Raw genomic sequence first — 7,107 nt, forward strand, 5'->3', positions numbered from 1 at the left:
GTGTCTGTGTGTGTGTGTGTGTGTGTGTGTGTAGAGCGATTCAGACTAAACTACTGGGCCGATCTTTATGAAATTTGACATGAGAGTTCCTGGGTATGATATCCCCAGAATTTTTTTTCTTTTTTTCGATAAATACCTTTGATGACGTCATATCCGGCTTTTTGTAAAAGTTGAGGCGGCACTGTCACACCCCCATTTTTCCATTAAATTGATTGAAATTTTGGCAAAGCAATTTTCGACGAAGGCCGGGGTTTTGTATTGCATTTCAGCTTGGTGGCTTAAAAACTAATGAGTGAGTTTGGTCATTAAAAATCGGAAACTTGTAATTAAAATCATTTTTTTATTAAACGATCCAAAAACAATTTCATCTTATTCGTCATTTTCTGATTCCAAAAACATATACATATGTTATATTTGGATTAAAAACAAGCTCTGAAAATTAAAAATATAAAAATTATGATCAAAATTAAATTTCCGAAATTGTTTTAAAAACTATTTCATCTTATTCCTTGTGGGTTTCTGATTCCAAAAACATATAGATATGATATGTTTGGATTAAAAACACGCTCAGAAAGTTAAAACGAAGAGAGGTACAGTAAAGCGGCGTGCTATGAAGCACAGCGCAATCGCTACCGCGCCAAACAGGCTCGTCACTTTCACTGCCTTTTGCACTAGCGGCGGACTACGTTCAGTTTCATTCTGTGAGTTCCACAGCTTGACTAAATGTAGTAATTTCGCCTTACGCGACTTGTTTGTTTTTGTGTCTGTCCCTTGTTGACGGTTTTATTGGCAGCCGGTGTTGTGTTGCGAACTGGTGCAAAAGGAACAGGTGGTGGTCTTATTCTTCAGTGTGACTGGACTAGTTTTCGGACAATCACCAAATCGACAATCACTGAATCAAGCAAGCAAACAACAACTTCGAAATTAACACACACACTGACACACACACAACCAGACACAGGCACGCACACACGCACTGCGCACGCGCCTACGCACGCACACTGGCACTCACACACACTCACACACACTCAGTCACACACACACACACACACACACACACACACACACACACACACACAAAGTTGACCCTTATAAAACAAAAAGTCGTGTTTATGTTCTTTCTTGTTTTCCTCAAGGATTCACCGAGCCAGTCTTCAAACTCTCCGATGTCTGTCGTTGGTTCGCCCAGCGTCCCAAGCCACGAGTACAGCTCCAGCCATCCGTTAGAACACATTCACGATGAGAACGACAACAACAGCAACAATGTGAACCAACACCGCCCAGAGAGCACCGACCAGGACCATTTGTCGCTTTTCAGCACCATTCTGACACAGCCCACCGCGTGTACCACTGATGACGTCAACACCAACAGACATCGCGTCATCGGAAACACTAACATCACCACCACCACCACCAACATCAGCAACAACAACAACGCCGACAACATCGTGAACGACGACAACGACGAAAATGGTTATGGTCATGACACGTTCTTGGAATCGCTCCTGTCAGGCACGTGCACAAACAAACACGACGATGAAGACGACGATGGCAACAACAACACCCCCGTCAACAACAACAACAACGACCAAGACAATGACAGTGACATCATCATACTGAACAACACAGAAGACGGAGGCTGGGAAATTGACATCGACATGCAGTCACTAGTGCCCGGCGGGGTGCTGATGCTGAGCCACCCCATCACCAGCTCCACCAGCACCACTATCAGCAACAGAGACGACGACATCAGAGCCACGCTAGGTTCGAGTCTCTGCGCAACAAGCAACAACCTCAAAAGCGACGATAGCAAACTTGACTACCGCAACCTACCCAGGACCATCAACGCCCTTTGCGAAACTGTTGACACGAGTGTTCTGCGTGTCGGTGAAGCCATCGTCTGCCAGTACCCGAGCAACCAGAACGTGTTGAGTGACGGGGAGACTGGCCAGCACTACAGGGCAATGGGGTCCTTGCCTGTCGGGAGAGCGACGATGCTGAATCAGCCCCTTGTCAACAATCGTCACAACAACAAACTGCGTCCCAGCCCTTGTGGGGTCTGTCACGGTCAGGTAATAATTAAGTGTGTGGAACTGTATCGTTTAGTTTCGCTCACATGCACTTGACACGAGGTGGGTTGGCATTTTGGTCGGATGTCTCGTGGTTAGCGTGGAGGAAGCTCTACTCTACTACTCATACTAAACTTAACTGATAGTATAATAGTAAAGGGGGCCTCTGCTCTTACCATCTACAATAGTACTGATGCGCCTACCAGCTCATGTTGATATCCATCTCGATATGTCTGCTATCACTTGTTTACATTTTATTTGTTTGTTTGTTTGTTTGCTTAAGCGGGGCTCACACACAGGTGGAGCAAGCGGAGCAAGGGTGGAGTAGGCTGCACCAGGCGGAGAGATGACGCTACTTCCGTTGCAGGAGTGGAGAAAGTGGTGTGTGCGGAGCGGAGCAAGGAATAGGACACGTTTCTATTTTTTGGCTCCGGTGCAGCGGTGCAGCCAATCAGCGCACTCATCACTTTCTCCGGAAATAGTAGTGTGACACTAGGTGGCATCCCAAATAACGACGGCCGCCTTTTTCGAAAGAACTTTTTCATGGATTTTACACAAGAATACCGAAACGGAAAGATAGAATGTGGTTTCCGCTAGATTTCAAGTCACGCTTTTCACTTTTCCGAGGAAGCCAACAGCTGAGTGTGAAGAAACGCTGCTGTTCAACTTCGAAATCTCCAGTCGCAGACGACCTTCGCTTTTGCAGTACAGTCAATGCAGGTGCAATGTTACTCATTTCGATCAGCTTGTTTTCGTATATATTTTTGCATTAAGATCATGTACAATGATTGGAATCAAAGGAGGAATGACTTCGGTATGCAAATGCGTTGGTTTGGCCGAAATCAATACAGCAGTATTTAAGCTAGGTTCTTTCTCGTCAGTTTGTTTTTTGCGACTGAAGTTTGTCTTCTGAATGTACCACTTGCTTGATTTTGATTGTTTGTTCAGCTCCTCGGCACAAAATTCATCATGCAAGATATCAATTTGTTGAATGATAACGGGATAAGTGAAGTTCAAACATGTATCTGCTTGCAAAAAACAATCGCAGGGACAGATCTATCTGCTTCATTGACTGACAGATTGTCATTGAATTTCCAACGTAAAATGACTCGTTTGCAGACTCTCTAATTAGATCCATCGAGTGTTTGTGTTCTTAGATCCATTGGCTATGCAGGCTTTTTGCGATCATAACATTGTTTGGGTTTGTGCAGGTGCAATCTGCAGATCAGAGGAGATTGACCGCAGGGTGACGCAGTGTCAGTGATCAATGCAACTTGTGTTCGACACTCAATATTGCCTTCTACCAAACTCAAGGGCAAAACAAAAGGTACGTGCTTGTGAATTCATATTTATATGTAATGTCTGTGAAGATTAACACCGTTTTTGAGTCACTTGAGAAAAAATGACTCTATGTAATCGGTCAGTGTTAGTCTGTCCGGCCGGCCGGCCGGCCGTCCGGCCGTCCGTAGACACCACCTTAACGTTGGACTTTTCTCGGAAACTATCAAAGCGATCGGGCTCATATTTTGTTTAGTCGTGACCTCCAATGACCTCTACACTTTAACGATGGTTTCGTTGACCTTTGACCTTTTTCAAGGTCACAGGTCAGCGTCAAAGGAAAAATTAGACATTTTATATCTTTGACAAAGTTCATCGGATGTGATTGAAACTTTGTAGGATTATTCTTTACATCAAAGTATTTACATCTGTAGCCTTTTACGAACGTTATCAGAAAAACAAGGGAGATAACTAGCCTTTTCTGTTCGGCAACACACAACTTAACGTTGGGCTTTTCTCGGAAACTATAAAAGTGACCGGGCTCAAATTTTATGTGAACGTGACTCATTGTGTTGTGAATAGCAATTTCTTCCTGTTCATCTGATGCCTCATATAATATTCAGAACTGCGAAAGTGACTCGATCGAGCGTTTGCTCTTCTTGTTAGCTCTAGTCTGAGTGATCATGCTTATTAATATCCAATTCAAGTTACATACGATACATACTCCGCCCCAGCACCACCCTCACCCCATAGCACTGCTATTCAGATACTACAGTCCAACAACTAACCCTCTAAAAGTCCCCCCCCCCCCCCCCCCCCACTCTCGGTGTAACATCTGTTGCTATCTGCACCTTTGTGTGGTAATGGGAAACTCGTGCTCAAATAGTTTCAGAAGAGTTTTATTTACCAATGGTTCTCCCCTCCCTCCTTCATATTACACCGACACTCTCTATGCCCACCCTCCACCCCCTTCCCCCATCCCTTCCTTCTACAGGCACGTCTACTAAAGTCTCAGACGTGATAGGATTAAGAGGATGCCACAATGATCCGGGTAACTTTGCAAATAATCGTACTGATATAACAGAAGAAAGTTATTCCACAGTCATTTCTACTTATACATTACAGTGTTACAAAACAGGAATTTGTGCTATTAAAGTTATAATCTACAAACAACAAAGACCCTCCAGCCCCCCCCCCCCCCCCTCACCTGCAACATATACATGTTCATGTCCAACTTGCCCAGTGGCTCTTAATCTTATGTCTATGACTGTTGATATTGAAGAGTAGAAAGTGTTTAGTTTTCAATGACTAAATTTCCCCTCACACACACACACACACACACACAAACACACACGCACATGCACATAGCTGTTGTCTCCTTCTCAATCTCTCTGTGTCTCTCTGTTTAATTAAAATATTTGGATCACTAACTCTTCACTGAGATTCAGTGTTATGTGTTATGTGGAGTAAGATTAGTGAATGTTGCTGCTGATTCTGTTGTTCTTACTGTTCTTCCTCCCTGCATAATCTTTTTTTTAATTTTTATTACTACAGTGCGTCTATGGAGTGTACATCAGAGATGTGATGGGACCAAAAACATTCCAAAATGAAACAGGTAACTTTTTAAACTGGTCTTCATTTTGTTTATTGAGAAGTTGGTTCACATGATACATTTCAGAGTCGTCCTTTTAAATTCGTTAAATATTGCACCAGTCACTACATCTATAGATTATCAGATTAAGTTGTCTTCTTCTGCATTATGCATATGCAATATTCATCTTTAGTGCGCGCGCGCGCGTGTGTGTGTGTGTGTGTGTGTGTGTGTGTGTGTGTGTGTTTATTGGTTGAAGACGACACAGGCCCCTTCCCTCATTTGTTTATCTGTGTGCGAGACTTCGTGAGTCAGTTGCATAGGCAGGATAGCTAACTGAGTTGCCTGCAAGACCGTTAACAGCATTTTGCACTGTATATTTGCTGTACATTAATTTCAGCTTAGGTATGACCAATACCAAAAGTTACAATGTTGTAGGTGAAATGGTCTGTCTTTTGGGCTCTTTCCAAAAAGGATCCGAATTCGGGGATAGACTCAACCGTTTCGGGTTTTATATGGAGCCGTACACTAATTAACCCGATTTAAGCATTAAAGAATTTAAGAGTGTTAGTTTTGGAGGGTATAAACTATGTAATTTAAATGAAAATTTCAATAATAAATTTTCGTATAATTAATATACTTACCCAATTCTCATAGTTTATACCCTCCCATCCTTCCACGCTACTTAATTTCCTATGGCGTCTTTTTTTTTAGCTTGGTTACCACCCTTTCGAGGGCAGGTAATTTGAGTAGTTTTTCGACATCTAGCATATATGAGATCTTAGTCAATGCATCCCTCAGACAACCAGTTACACCGTTAATGACACATGAAGCAATAAGGTAACTATCAGATAACACTTGTATACACAAAATCCACTCGGACAAGATCAACAAAATCTTACGATCTTGTTAACTCATTGGAGACGTAATGTTTTAGTCCTTTTTTTTTGGTTGAAAATGTGCTGAAAAAAGAAGATTTCAGCTAGATCAAAACTCAAAAGTGTTCCAAATTACCCCTCCATTTGACCTGTGAACTCGCCACTGCGTTGACCTTTGTCATGCATAAGATATAGTTAATAATCGCCAAATATTAACTAACTAGGTCAACAGGTCAAGAAGTATTAAGCATTTTTATGGGCTGCATTTGTTTCATTTGTGTCACCCTTTATGTTTATACTTTTGCAGGCTGGTGTGGAGTTCTGATGTTGCCAGGGCGATGGAAGACACATACATAAGACATATAAACAAGCTTCCCTGTGAAGTGTTTTGATCACAAATCACCATTATTTTACACATTTATGCTTATCTATTCTCAGCTCAGACTTGTGCTTTGAAATTGGATGTTTAAGTACTAGCTAAAACCCTGAATAAAGTCTTCGCAATACATGGAATGGGATCAAAAGTGTGTGTGTGTGTGTGTGTGTGTGTGTGTGTGTGTGTGTGTGTGTGTGTGTGTGTGTGTGTGTGTGAAAACAACATTCAAAAATGAGGGTGAGATAAAACATAAAAAAGCTACAGCACAGATACTTTTTTGTCTAGCGTCAAGGACGGATCCAGGGGGGGTTCCTGTCACCCCCCCCCCCCCCCCCCGGCCTGAACATGTATCTCCTCCAAGGGTGAAAATAAAATAAAAATCAATAAATCATGACAAATATTCGGAGAACGCGCCAGCTAGATTCCACATATTCTCATCTACATTTCAAAACGTCCAGACCTCCCTAGCGCCCTCAACTAATGAACCCCGAACACAATTGGGGGCCCCCCCCAACCTGATACGGTCCGGCCATGAGCGTTCTATATCGTCCTCTTTAGAAACTTGTTGCGCTGTTGACACACGTACGTTTCTATTTGCAAACATCCATAAAGTAATATTTTGTTAATCATGTTTAAAACATTTCTTCTGAGTAGAGTGAAGCTAAATCAAACCACACACAAAATGAAAAAAACTAAATCTAAATCAAAGCCATATTGCGCGTAACATAAAGCAACAGTCTAACCGTCTGCAAGAGAGATTGTTAGTAGTAGATCTAAAAACAAAAGAATGGATTCCATGGAAGCTAGTGTAACTATACACATTCAACATCTTTGAAGCTTCGGATATAACTCGATAAAACAAAAAAGAACCAAAACTTAAAACATGTCCCAACAGTTGTTAGTCCACCTCTCTCT

The 7,107-nt window shown here is 42.2% G+C and overlaps 1 long non-coding RNA gene across 1 annotated transcript; it reads left to right on the forward strand.

Annotated features, from left to right (window-relative positions):
- The first annotated feature begins 2,373 nt into the window (after positions 1-2,373).
- LOC138952214 (uncharacterized) lies at positions 2,374-6,329 on the forward strand. Its single transcript, XR_011451328.1, has 4 exons — positions 2,374-2,789; positions 3,281-3,396; positions 4,902-4,962; positions 6,124-6,329. It is a non-coding gene; the product is annotated as an uncharacterized lncRNA (long non-coding RNA).
- Positions 6,330-7,107: the final 778 nt, after the last annotated feature.

The sequence above is a fragment of the Littorina saxatilis genome, linkage group LG17 (assembly GCF_037325665.1).
Source record: "Littorina saxatilis isolate snail1 linkage group LG17, US_GU_Lsax_2.0, whole genome shotgun sequence".
Classification (NCBI taxonomy): Eukaryota; Metazoa; Mollusca; class Gastropoda; order Littorinimorpha; family Littorinidae; genus Littorina; species Littorina saxatilis.